The sequence below is a fragment of the Taudactylus pleione genome, unplaced genomic scaffold, assembly GCF_031769625.1.
Source record: "Taudactylus pleione unplaced genomic scaffold, aTauple2 ptg001628l, whole genome shotgun sequence".
NCBI classification, from domain to species: domain Eukaryota; kingdom Metazoa; phylum Chordata; class Amphibia; order Anura; family Myobatrachidae; genus Taudactylus; species Taudactylus pleione.
In genome coordinates, this window is record NW_028286025.1 from 3026032 (window position 1) to 3040905 (window position 14874).

Genomic DNA, 14874 nt, shown 5'->3' on the forward strand with positions numbered 1-14874 from the left:
CTGCCTCACACTGCTCAATGGCGTCACTCAGATCTCCTCTCTCACGCCTCCAACTGCTCTTTTGTTTTTTTATTAAGCCAACTTGGTTTAAAATGGCGCTGGCCTCTATGCCCTTTTCGAAAATGGCCTAATTTGAGTAGGATCTCACTGGTCACAAAATGGCTGTTACCAGAATTGTCTGAAAAGTAATAGTTTGTGACATCAGCCTATTATCTGTGGGTGGGACAGGTCTTTAAGTGATACCGCACATCTGCAGTCAGGGGCATATCTATAATGGGTGCAGGTTTTTTTTTTTATACTTAACTCTGCGGGTATCAGCACTGTAAAAATCACCTGGAAAATGGTTGCTGCGGCCATTTTCCCGGCGTTTTGCGCATGCACAGTAGGGAAATTGCCAGGAAAATGGCCACAGACTGGTGCCCAGAATCTACTGCTTCAGCGCTGTGCTCAGTGCGCTCCCAGCCGACCGGAGAGAGAAGAGGGGGCCCCAGACGGAGACTGCACACGCGCCCCCACCTCTCTCAATACGCCCCTGTCTGCAGTGTATCACATATAGATGTATCCGTGTAACCTGCGGAGAAAATTATTTTTTTTTTACTGACCGTTATTTTCCAGAACAGATAATAAATAATTGACAACTAAAGTAGTTAATTATCCAGAAATAATAAATACTTAATTAGATTAGATGGTTGGGTGATTTGTCAAAGGTGGTTACCTTAGAAACATTGTACGTAAACAAGTTGAAGTAGGTAAAAGGAAACACAGGGACAAATTATTAACTAAGCATTCTGCTGCAATAAAAAGACTGATCAATCTAAAATTTTTTATGGCATTTGATGCTAATTGATGGGCTATTATTGGGGTGACTATTTCATTCCATCGATCGCTAGAAAACCGCCTCTGTTTTCTCATACAAAAGCCAGGAGCATTAACAAGTTTTTGACGTGGGCAGATTATGTGAGAGCACCCCTGGGTAGGTTGTACTCACTGTTAGAGGGGTAACATGTAGACACCCTGATTCTGGGAAATTATTTTTTTTCTGTGCAACTCTGCATTTTTGATCTACTTGAAAAATTGCCATTTGGTAAGGTCTGCTTTGCCAAAACTATTATACCCATAAATAATTAAGTATCTGAAAATATATATATTTTTTAAATAAACCATTGATTCCCCTGTAGAAAGAATATTACTACAACTACTACCAAAAATAATATTACTATTACTACTACTACTACTACTACTACTACTACTACTACTACTACTACTACTAATAGTAATAATAATAATAATAATAATAATAATAATAGTAATAATAATAATAATAATAGTAATATTATTATTACTACAACTACTACCAATAATAATATTATTATAATTAATTTTATTATAATTATTATTACTACTACTACTACTACTACTACTACTACTACTACTACTACTACAATAATAATAATACTATTATTATTACTATTATTATTATTATTAATAATAATAATAATAATAATAATAATAATTTTATGTATATAGCACTTATCTCTAATAAAACTCAAGGTGCTTTATATTACAGAGAGGAAATACAACATATGCAGTTCAGTTACAGTGGTAACAATGAGCAAGATAATTGGGGTCTATGTACTAAACCTTGGAGAGAGATAAAGTGGCTGGAGATAAAGTACCAACCAATCAGCTGCTAACTGTCATTTTTCAAACACCGCCAGTAAAGTGACAGTTAGGAGCTGATTGGTTGGTACTTTATCTCCATCCACTTAATCTCTCTCCAAGGCTTTAGTACATAGACCCCCCCAAAGTAAAAGAAAATCATCATCCTCATCAACCATCATCGTCATAGCCACAACCGGTGCAGTAGCCATCTTGCGTGCACTACATGGTTCCATGGGAGAATAAACAATACTTTTATTGCTCCACAATAAATATGGTACACGGTTGAGGTAATACAAAATATGATTGAGATACTTACAGTAGATTACGTCATGTACATACAGCAGAAAAACAGTTGCACATCAAATACCTAGATAATAAGGCCCACATATTGTCCATCCTCACCACATCTTGGATGTAGATGTGTGATTATTTGCAGCCTCACTGCAAATGGTAACCTGTACCTACTTTCAATCCACATGTGGCAGTATCAGGATTACAGGCAAATCCTGTATAGATGTGCAGTATACTAAAGTTAGGTTTGTAACCAACGCGTTTCTTTGCCATGAGTGGCAACTTCTGCAGGGAATGTGTTAGGTGTTCTCTCTAGCTGCTTTGTTAGAATTGGTGTTTACAGGTAGATCATTAAGCCTTGATTACTATGTCCTGTAGAGGGAAAGTAGTTGGATCACAGTGGTGGAGAGGCTCTAAGGTCTATTTACAGGATCACGTCTTGTGATACAACAATTGTAAAAGAATAAAAAACTGAATGGTGCAATATACTTTGTAATATTATTTCTGACATGATTCTGGAGATTTAGTGGAGCAGATAGGATTAAAACAGGCAATAAACGGGTGTGACATTTCTTGCCAATGTGCAACTGAGAGGTATGGACACAGTTCCTGGCCTCCTGGTTGGTTCAGATGGTGATAGTAGAGAGTAGTCAGCAAGCCGGGTATGGTAATGAAGTGGGCATTCAAAGTGATAATCTGCAGGAAAGTCAAACCAATAACTGGGGTCAAAGCATACAATGCCAAGGGTAAATCCATCTAGAAGAGCTGGCCATGGCATACACTGAGGGCAAAGGGAAACATATTAGAATACTGGAGGTAGGTATGTGAAGCATAATACTCTGTGACAAAGGTATTCAACAGGCGGCCATCCAGCTGTTGTGGTGCTGCACATCCCATCATGCCCTGCCCAGGCCTGCCAAGAGCCACGCCGGGCCTGGGTAAAAGGAGGCATGGACTAATCGCGGGAGATGCGGCCACACCCCCTTAGGTTAAACAAATACAGTTTTGCAGCGCCGTGAAGTGGCGCTGTGCGCTGGAGAGGGCATAACCAGTGGGGGGCGCAATCAGCTTGATGGCTCCCCCCACAGGCATAGGAGACTGTTGTGGCTGCTTCTTAGCAGCTGCGAGCAGTCTCCCAGTGCAGCCCAGCACACAGCAGCATGTGCTGGGCTGCTGTGATGTAAGAGGGAGGGAGCAGTGCTGGGTCCCTCCAGCAAGCTCGGGCCAGGGTAATTAGTACCCGCTCCCCCCCCACTTCACTGCGCCCCTGGCCCTGCCACAGTTTTACTATACCCGAACAGCAACATTGTGGCTGGGCATGCTGGGATGTGTAGTCCATACCTTCCTAGTGCAAGCAGCAGGCTTAACTAGGCTTCCCAGTTTGACTTTGCAACCACAGTGACATCAGTGGTCAACAGGCCGCAAGCATTGGATGCTGGAAGAGCCACACGGCCACCCCTATGGCAGTGATCAGGATGCCAGGCTTGAGGAACAAGCAGCGTGACCAAGAACAGGAGGGAAGTGACTACAGTCAGGTACATGACATAACAAGAGACAGCGTCGGACCCAATAAGTACCCAAAGGGTTCTGACCGTGCTTGGCAATTTTATGTTATGGGTATACTGTATGATCGCCCTGCTTATCCTGTGTATCTGTCTAATAGTAATTTAGGATTATAGTCTGGTTGTAACCTGGTGGTTGCTAGGTGACCAATATACCGCAATAATAATGTAATCGAGTATAAGAAAGAAAATTAGGAGGATATAAATAAAAGAAAGCAAAAAAAAAGAATAGCCAAGTAATCGGGGGTGAGTAATAGCACTGACTGCTGTATGGCATGGACACCTCTACATTTCTTAATACACTGACTGCGAGAGATTAAAAATCGTGGAGGGGTAAAAGTGCCCCATGGATCTGTTCACCGGCGGCTCTCACTCATCATCTGCCACCTGACAGGAGCCAACTTCCATAGAGCACAGCACATTGCACACATACAGGAGGTGGTGAGAGTAAGAAGGGCCTCTGCCAGAGAGGAAGTACTCTATCTATATATATATATATATATACATATACATACATACAGAGCCGCAACTAGACATTTTTGGTGCCCTGGGCCAGAAAGAGCATTGACGCCCCCTCATTTTTCAAAGGGACATAATGCACCCAAAAAAGGGGAAGGGTCAGGGCAGAGATAGGGGAGGCCAGGAGATGCTGGAGATGAACTAAGAGGAAGCTACAAGCAAGAATTATGATAAACAAAAATTTGACAGGCCCAAACAGTGCCCCCCGACCTGTGGTGCCCTGTGTGATGGCACCGGCCGCACTACCCTAGCTATATATATATATATATATATGTATATATATATATATATATATGTATATATATATATATATATATGTATATATATATATATATATATATACATATATATATATATATACATATATATATATATATATACTAGGGGTGAGCGGGTTCGGATTTCTGAAATCCGAACCCCCCCGAGCCCCCCCGATCCGAGTCCGATCCGAGTCAGGCTCGACTTTTCCCGCCTGACTCGGATCTGAAATCGAGGCAAAACGTCATCATCCCGCCTTCCGAGTCTCGCGGGTTTTGGATCCTATATAAGGTACCCGCGTCGGCGCCATTTTCTCACTCGGCTGTGGACAGTGAAGAGGGAGGGTGGGAGTTAGGGCTGTGTAGTGTAGTGTAGTGTAGTGTAGTGCTGCTGTTGTCCACTACTTCAAAGTCCATAGGGGCTGGCTGTGTTGTGCTGTGCTGCTGTTGTTAATAGGGGCTGTGTCCACTACTTCAAAGTCCATAGGGGCTGGCTGGACTGTGTTGTGCAGTCAGTTCTCCATAGGGGCTGTGTCCACTCCAAAGTCCTGTGCAGTGTCCCAGTCCTAAAGGAGTGCTGTAGTGTTGTCCAGGGGGTGCTCTGTCCATCAGGGGTGCTCCCCCCAAGTGCTAAAAAAATAATATATTTTCTGTGTTTGTGAATTGTGTGCGCAGTAGCCGCACGTGCATCAACAAAGTAGTGCCAAGCGTGCGCCTGTGTCATAAGTAAAGGGCCGGCTGGCTTGACCGTTAAAGGGTGCTGTAACCCCCGAAAGTACACTCCAGTCCAAACCAAAAAAAAATTATTTTCTGTGTTTGTGAATTGTGTGCGCAGTAGCCGCACGTGCATCAACAAAGTAGTGCCAAGCGTGCGCCTGTGTCATAAGTAAAGGGCCGGCTGGCTTGACCGTTAAGGGTGCTGTAACCCCCGAAAGTACACTCCAGTCCAAACCAAAAAAAAATTATTTTCTGTGTTTGTGAATTGTGTGCGCAGTAGCCGCACGTGCATCAACAAAGTAGTGCCAAGCGTGCGCCTGTGTCATAAGTAAAGGGCCGACTGGCTTGACCGTTAAGGGTGCTGTAACCCCCGAAAGTACACTCCAGTCCAAACCAAAAAAAAAATTATTTTCTGTGTTTGTGAATTGTGTGCGCAGTAGCCGCACGTGCATCAACAAAGTAGTGCCAAGCGTGCACCTGTGTCATAAGTAAAGGGCCGGCTGGCTTGACCGTTAAGGGTGCTGTAACCCCCGAAAGTACACTCCAGTCCAAACCAAAAAAAAAATTATTTTCTGTGTTTGTGAATTGTGTGCGCAGTAGCCGCACGTGCATCAACAAAGTAGTGCCAAGCGTGCGCCTGTGTCATAAGTAAAGGGCCGGCTGGCTTGACCGTTAAGGGTGCTGTAACCCCCGAAAGTACACTCCAGTCCAAACCAAAAAAAAATTATTTTCTGTGTTTGTGAATTGTGTGCGCAGTAGCCGCACGTGCATCAACAAAGTAGTGCCAAGCGTGCACCTGTGTCATAAGTAAAGGGCCGGCTGGCTTGACCGTTAAGGGTGCTGTAACCCCCGAAAGTACACTCCAGTCCAAACCAAAAAAAAAATTATTTTCTGTGTTTGTGAATTGTGTGCGCAGTAGCCGCACGTGCATCAACAAAGTAGTGCCAAGCGTGCGCCTGTGTCATAAGTAAAGGGCCGGCTGGCTTGACCGTTAAAGGGTGCTGTAACCCCCAAAGTACACTCCAGTCCAAACCAAAAAAAAAATTATTTTCTGTGTTTGTGAATTGTGTGCGCAGTAGCCGCACGTGCATCAACAAAGTAGTGCCAAGCGTGCGCCTGTGTCATAAGTAAAGGGCCGGCTGGCTTGACCGTTAAAGGGTGCTGTAACCCCCGAAAGTACACTCCAGTCCAAACCAAAAAAAAATTATTTTCTGTGTTTGTGAATTGTGTGCGCAGTAGCCGCACGTGCATCAACAAAGTAGTGCCAAGCGTGCGCCTGTGTCATAAGTAAAGGGCCGGCTGGCTTGACCGTTAAGGGTGCTGTAACCCCCGAAAGTACACTCCAGTCCAAACCAAAAAAAAAATTATTTTCTGTGTTTGTGAATTGTGTGCGCAGTAGCCGCACGTGCATCAACAAAGTAGTGCCAAGCGTGCACCTGTGTCATAAGTAAAGGGCCGGCTGGCTTGACCGTTAAAGGGTGCTGTAACCCCCGAAAGTACACTCCAGTCCAAACCAAAAAAAAATTATTTTCTGTGTTTGTGAATTGTGTGCGCAGTAGCCGCACGTGCATCAACAAAGTAGTGCCAAGCGTGCGCCTGTGTCATAAGTAAAGGGCCGGCTGGCTTGACCGTTAAAGGGTGCTGTAACCCACAAAGTACACTCCAGTCCAAACCCAAAAAAAAATTATTTTCTGTGTTTAGCCGCACGTATATATCAAATCGATATAACATAAATGGAGGACCAAACTTTCTCCGATAAAAATAAAATAGAGAAAGATCAAGAACCACTTCCTCCTAGTGCTGAAGCTGCTGCCACTAGTCATGACATAGACGATAACATGCCATCAACGTCGTCTGCCAAGGCCGATGCCCAATGTCATAGTAGAGGGCACATACAATCCCAAATGGCAAAGTTCAGGAAAATGACCTTGAAAAAGACATTTAAATCAGCTGAAGAGAAACGTAAACTTGCCAATATGCCATTTACGACACGGAGTGGCAAGGAACGGCTAAGGTCGATCCCTAGTATGTTCATGACTAGTGGTTCAGCTTCACATGACGATGGAAGCCCTCCTCCCACTAAAAAAATCAAAAGAGTTAAGCTGGCAAAAGCACAGCGAAGAACTGTGCTTTCTAAGAAGATATCACAAATCCCCAAGGAGAGTCCAAGTGTGGTGGTGGTTGCGATGCCTGACCTTCCCAGCACTGGACGGGAAGAGGTGGCTCTTTCCACCATTTGCACGCCCCCTGCAAGTGCTGAAAGGAGCACCCACAGTCCACTTGCTGATATGCAAATTGAAGATGTCACTGTTGATGTACAACAGGATGAGGATACTGGTGTAGCTGGCGCTGAGGAGGAAGTTGGCGAGGAGGATTCTGATGGTGATGTGGTTTGTTTAAATCAGGCTCCGGGGGAGACAGTTGTTGTCCGTGGGATGAAAAAGCCCATCACGGTCATGCCTGGGCAGAAGACCAAACATTCCACCTCTTTGGTCTGGCAATATTTCTATCCAAATCCGGACAACAACTGTCTTGCCATATGTACCATATGTAAAGGTGAAATAAGTAGGGGTAGGGACGTCAACCACCTAGGAACATCCTCCCTTATACGGCACCTGCAGCGCGTTCATAAAAAGTTACTGTCAAGTTCAGAAACTTTGGCTAAGACCGTAAGCAGTCCAGGGACACCTAAATCCCGTTGTCCTGTTGTATCCAAGCGCCTGCAAACCACACCGTCAACTCCCTCCTCGTCAATTTCCTCCTTAGTTAGGATCGGAAGTAGTCCTGCAGGCCATGTCACTGGCATGACTGACTCTCCTATCCGGGATTCCTCCGGAGGATCCTGCATTGCTACGCCTACTGCTGCCGCTGCTGCTGTTGCTGCTGCTGGGAGTCGTTCATCATCCCAGAGAGGAAGTAGGAACACCACTACTTTTACTAAACAATTGACCCTCCAACAGTCCTTAGCGAGGAGGATGAAGTACGACAGCAGTCATCCTGAAGCAAAACGTATAACTGAGGCCTTGACTGCTATGTTGGTGTTAGACGTGCGTCCGGTATCCGCCATTAGTGCAGTGGGATTTAGACAATTGATGGAGGTAGTGTGTCCCCGGTTCCAAATCCCGTCTAGATTCCACTTCACTAGGCAGGCGATACCGAGACTGTACAGAAACGTCAGAAAAAGTGTCCTCAGTGTCCTGAAAAATGCCGTTGTACACAATGTCCACTTAACCACGGACATGTGGACAAGTGGAACAGGGCAGACTAAGGACTATATGACTGTGACAGCCCACTGGGTAGATGTATCACCTTACGCAGCAACAGCAGCAGCGTCACCAGTAGCAGCATCTCAGAAATGCCAGCTCGTTACAAGGCAGGCTACGCTGTGTATCACCGGTTTCAGTAAGAGGCACACCGCCGACAACCTCTTAGAGAAACTGAGGGAAATCATCGCCCAGTGGCTTACCCCACTTAGACTCTCCTGGGGATTTGTGATATCTGACAACGCCACCAATATTGTGCGGGCATTACATCTGGGCAAATTCCAGCACGTCCCATGTTTTGCTCACACAATAAACTTGGTGGTGCAGAATTTTCTGAAAAGCGACAGGGGCGTGCAGGAGACGCTTTGGGTGGCCCGAAAAATTTCTGGCCACTTTCGCCATTCAGCGACTGCGTGCCGAAGACTGGAGCGCCAGCAAACACTCTTGAACCTGCCCCGCCATCACCTGAAGCAAGAGGTTGTGACGCGGTGGAACTCAACCCTCTATATGCTTCAGAGGATGGAGGAGCAGCAAAAGGCCATACAAGCCTATACATCCACCTATGACATAGGCAAAGGAGGGGGTATGCACCTGACTCAAGCGCAGTGGAGAATGATTTCCGTGTTGTGCAAGGTTCTCCAGCCCTTCGAACTTGCCACACGTGAAGTCAGTTCAGACACTGCCAGCTTGAGTCAGGTCATTCCCCTCATCAGGCTTTTGCAGAAGCAGCTGGAGAAAGTGAAGGAGGAGCTAAGACGGAGCGATTCCGCTCGGCATGTGGGACTTGTGGATGAAGCCCTTCATTCGCTTTGCCAGGATTCCAGGGTGGTCAATCTGTTGAAATCAGACCACTACGTTTTGGCCACCGTGCTCGATCCTAGGTTTAAAGCCTATGTGGTGTCTCTCTTTCCGGCCGACACAAGCCTGCAGAGGTGCAAAGACCTGCTGGTGAACACACTGTCAGCTGAAGCGGAACGTGACACGTCAACGGCTCCTTCTTCATTTTCTCCTGCAACTGGGGCTGCCAGGAAAAAACTTAGGTATCCTAAGCAACCCGCTGGCGGTGATGCAGGGCAGGCAGGACCAAGTTTGGACATCTGGTCCGGACTGAAGGACCTGGCAACAATTTCTGACATGTCTACTGTCACTGCATATGATACTGTCACCATTGACAGAATGGTGGAGGATTACATCGGTGACAGCATCCAAGTAGGCATGGCAGACAGTCCATACCTGTACTGGCAGGAAAAAGAGGCAATTTGGAGGCCCCTGTACAAACTGGCTCTATTTTACCTGAGTTGCCCCCCCTCCAGTGTGTACTCCGAAAGAGTGTTTAGTGCAGCCGGGAACCTTGTCAGCGAAAGGCGTAGGAGGTTGCTTCCACAGAATGTGGAGAAGATGATGTTCATCAAAATGAATTATCAGCTCTTCCAGGGAGACCAGCCTCCAGAAGGTACAGAGGGACCTGTGGTGGTGGATTCAAGTGGGGACGAGTTAATACTTTGTGAGGATGAGGATGTACACACTGAAGAGGGTGAGGAATCGGTGGATGAGGAGGATGAGGATGACATCTTGCCTCCATAGAGCCAGTTTGTGCAGGGACACATTAATTGCCAGCTTGTTTTGTGGGGGCCCAAACGAACCAATCATTTCAGCCACAGTTGTGTGGCAGACCCTGGCGCTGAAATGATTGGTTTGTTAAAGTGTGCATGTCCTGTTTATACAACATAAGGGTGGGTGGGAGGGCCCAAGGACAATTCCATCTTGCACCTCTTTTTTTTCTTTGCATTATGTACAGTTTGGGGCCTAGTTTTTCAAACTGCCATCCTGTCTGCCACTGCAGTTTCACGCCTAGATGGGTCACGTGTTTGTGCCGCCCACTCGTGTCGCTTAGCATAGTCATCCAGCTACCTCGGTGCAACGTTTTGGACATAAAAACACTATTGTGAGGTGTGAGGTGTTCAGAATAGACTGGAAATGAGTGGAAATTAAGGTTATTGAGGTTAATAATAGCATAGGAGCAGAAAAACCTACAAATTCTGTGATTTTAGCTGTTTTTATGCTTTTTTAAAAAAAAATACAGATCCAAAACACAAAACCCAGAACCCAAAACACGGAAGGGTGGTTTTGGCAAAACCAATCCAGATCCAAAACACGAAGAAAGATCCAGATCCAAAACCAAAACACAAAACACGAAAAGTGGCCGGTGCACACCCCTAATATATACACATATATATATATATATATATATATATACACATATATATATATATATATATATATATATATATATATATATATATTAGGGATGTGCAGGCTCGGATAGGTTCGAGTTTGCACGTTGAGTTCGGATTTTTCCCTCCATAAAAACGGAACTCAGAAAGAGGCAAAACGTCATCTTACATGGACAAACATCATCATTCCTGGACTTTTGTCCAGGAATGATGATGTTCGTCCATGTAAGATGACGTTTTGCCTCTTTCTGAGTTCCGTTTTTTTGGAGGGAAAAATCCGAACTCAACGTGCAAACTCGAACCTATCCGAGCCTGAACATCCCTAATATATATATATATAGGGACTTGCAGAGATTGGGGATCCCTTGAGGCTGGGCTGTCAGCTTAGATGTTTTGATCTAGACCCGAACAAGACCCCCATGTTTTTATCTGATGAATTCAGAGTTGCAGTGCTAGTTCCGGCAACAATTGTCTTTCTATTTTATATACATATACTGTATGGCGTTAATATTGCCACACAGCTGGTGCGCTAAGCCTGTCATAATTAGAACAATGCTGTAAATGCCTCATTATTATATTTATTTATTAAAAGTTATTTATAAAGCGCAAGAATATTACATTGCACTTTACAATTGGGAACAAAAGAGTTATAAAATAAGACTGGGTAATAACAGAGAGGTAAGAGGGCCCTGCTCTCAGGATTACACTCTATGGGGAAATTGGGATTATATGAGGATAAGTGCATATTGCAAATGGTCCAGCCAGATTGCAGAGGTTTTTGATGGGCTTCATGAGCCTTTTTCAGGTGGTTTTGCCAGAAATTAGGCTATAAAGGGCTTGATAAATAGACCACTATGGGAGGGGCGTATCTATAATGGGTGCAGGGTGTGCGGTGCACACGGGCCCCCGGGTCCAGGGGGAGGCCCGCACCGCACACCCTGCATCCATATTAACTAAAACTTACCTCTCCGATGTCTCTCAGCGCTGCTCAAAATGCCGGAAAATGGCCAGTGTTTTGTTCATGCGCTATGAGGAATTTGCCGGGAAAATGACAGCAGCACTTATTTCCCCGGTGATCTGCACATGTGCAGTAGACTCTGGGCACTCTATAGTTGGGAATTCCCAATAATATAGACTTCCCAATTGTAATGCACAATATAAGTAAATGATAATATAAGTATTATATACATATATATGTGTGTGCATAATCTATCTATCTATCTATCTATCTATCTATCTATCTATCTATCTATCTATCTATCTATCTATCTATCTATCTATCGATCACCCGGACATAAAGGCGCCTACTGCTGCCTTCTTACCTGCGTGCGACGATGCTTACCTGTGTAAATATCGGTAATATCGACGCACATCGAGAGGCCATCTTGCCCTTACCGCAGACAGCATCTCTCCTGACACACAGAGGGCTCTCCTGCTGCTTATATGCAATCGCAGTGGCTAATTTATGCACGCCCATACAACGGCGTTCTAACGTACAGACACGCCTGCATTTTTCTGACCACCCCCCTGTTACCACCCCCAAACATAGTCAACCAATCACTCACTTTGCAATGGATTCCTCTGTGCAACCCAATGCGATCGATGCCCACGTTGTGCGGCTTATACGCACACCCGATGGCAAACAATTGCGCCATCTGCGTACGTAATCGCCATTGCGTTAATCTCTGAACAGAAAAAATACACGGGGGTGTGCCGGCTCTATCTCAGAGTGTACGTGCTGTCACTAAGGGTGGGACAGATCTCTGCACATGGGGCACAATCCTGCCCTCCCTGGGGATGATAAATATTTTACTGACTGACTCAGATGAAATAAAGGATAGCTGGAAGCGCCTAACCACAGACACAATGTACCCACCGGCAGTATTTTACTTTCACTTTTATTTCTGAATGTAGGTTCTATATAGATCATTAGAAGCAGCAAACGCTCAATCTACATCTTTCACTAATAAATGGGCCATGAGCGCTCTGGGGAGATGATTTCGGGGTTTTCCAGGAGGGGGAAGTTTTTCTATTTGTGATGATGAAATGACCCAGAGCAGATGGAAGCAGGGTCTGTGCGGAGATGTAATGGAAAGGGTGGAGCTACTGCAGTGCTATAATAAGGTCTGCACACTGACTGATGCAGCATGCATGCTCAGCACTGACAAGGGACTATCACAGTCACCGGTCTTCCTATAATAAGTCTGCACACAAAGACCCCGACCTTCAAAGGTAAGAGCATCACATTCCAGCTCATCCACATGTTTTATATTCACTGCTTTCATCCATTCAAGTCTAATATAGACTTCCCAATTGTAATGCACAATATAAGTAAATGATAATAAAAGTATTATATGCATATATATGTGTGTGCATATCTATCTATCTATCTATCTATCTATCTATCTATCTATCTATCTATCTATCTATCTATCTATCTATCTATCTATCTAAGATAGATAGATAGATAGATAGATAGATCTATAAACTGATTAGATTTGTATAACTTCTAATTATTAGACACAGAATAATTGTTGCAAAAATATATGTTGCTTTCTGGACACACATCAGCACATGATACATACACAGTCGTAGCCTTTTAATTAACTTTTGCCATGAAAATTGTTTGATTACACTTAAAGGGAATAACAGCACTGCGCCGAGTATATAACACACTAGTCTGATAATAATGAGTGTATCTTTATATAATTGTATCTAAAATGATTAGTACAGTAGTGAGATTTTTTTTACAGATTTGTAATGCATCATATCAGTACTGTGATTTAGAGCTGTACGGTAGTCAGGCGCAATTGCGCTTGCTTTGCACGAACGGAATTAAATGTGGAAATAAGCAGAGTTGTACTCTCTCTCCATAAGACGTACTTACTATCAGCAGCACAAATTTACAGAAACTTCGTTCCTGATGCGTCTGACAAATCTCTGCGTACGAACAATTCACGTAACCCCAGCTCTGCCTACCCTCCCTAGACTGTTGCCACCAGTTGCGCACATGCAACCGCAAGTGGATATGCGATTGTTATGCGTACAACTCTGAGTCACCTGTTGATGGATACACGTGGCTGCAGTGTTAAAACTGCGAGATCCGCCTGCAAAAACTACTTACAGGCACATCTACATCAGCCCTTAATGTCTTCATAGTTGTGTATGTTATTTTACGTAACTGCGTCGTTTTAAGCTTTTTCTGTGCAAGTATCATAAAGTGCTGGGGCAACTGTGGGACACTGCGTCTATTTTGCACATGACATACACACTCCTCATCACCTGATGTCAGCCTACACTTCCCAGACACTGACAAAGATAAACTTACTGTATCTATGTACAAAATACAGAGGCATATATTGGCAGGGGAAATCGGCTTTATTTATTTAATTAATGCTAGTAAATCCATGTTAATAAAGGTGGTGATGAAAGAACCTTCTGCACAACTCAACACACTAAGCCAAAGGCCCACCTGGACTGGTGGTACCACTGACCCCAGTAGGGTAGAATACACCAAGCCCATCTATTAGCGAGGAGCACACCTCAAGATCTAAGGCAAAAAGGTCACTGTAGCTGTCATTTCCCCTAATCAACACCAGGAAGGGTATCTAAAGAGGCAAAGCCCACAAACATGTTCCACTAGCTATTAAACATCTAAAAACATGCCCCCCCCCCCTTACTGACTACAGCCCATAAACTATAAAACCTCAGTCTGAAACTATACTAAACTTTTGACCCTGTCTAGAACAATGCAGGCTCAACCATCCTATTTATATGGGTTCCAGGCATGTTAAATGTTTTCTGCTACTTGTTGCAAGAAATATTTTGCAATCAATGCTTTGAAAATTCTATAAAATTAAATATTTGCTTTGTCTCTGTTACTCGTCATGAAATTCATTCTTTGGGGCATATTTACTAAAGTGAGCGCTTTTAGAAGTGGAGACGTTGCCCATAGCAACCGATCAGATTCTACTTAACATTTAACTAGCACCGTCTAGGAGATAATAGCTACAATGTGATTGGTTGCTATGGGAAACTTCTCCACTTCTAAAAAGTCTCACTCTAATAAATATTCCCCTTTGTCTGTCTTGCTTTTCCCTAAAGTTTCCCAGTTGCAAAACAGGCTTCAGCAAGACAAACGCTTTCCAAAATGTAATCACAGGGGATTAGAATTTTGTAAGATTGGGAAATACAGTGAAAAGTTTTAATGTGTTAAAGGGAATTTAAGGCATAAAACAATTCCCATGATTTTCCTTTGGATCAGCTGTACTGTTTAGCAGTCAGTGGAGCGAACATTTCGACTTAGTTATGAATTCCTTTACATGTTGCTCAATGCTTGCTGCCATATATCTCAGAGAGCTCAACTCTC

At 44.1% G+C, this 14874-nt stretch overlaps 1 protein-coding gene across 1 annotated transcript in view; it reads left to right on the top strand.

Moving 5' to 3' along the window:
• The first annotated feature begins 12657 nt into the window (after nucleotides 1-12657).
• LOC148442074 (tumor necrosis factor alpha-induced protein 2-like) overlaps nucleotides 12658-14874 on the top strand; it is a 28177-nt gene continuing 25960 nt past the window's right edge. The window contains exon 1 of the mRNA XM_088464281.1: nucleotides 12658-12737. The gene's annotated coding sequence lies outside the window, so the exon portion shown is untranslated. The remainder of the gene's footprint in view (nucleotides 12738-14874) is intronic.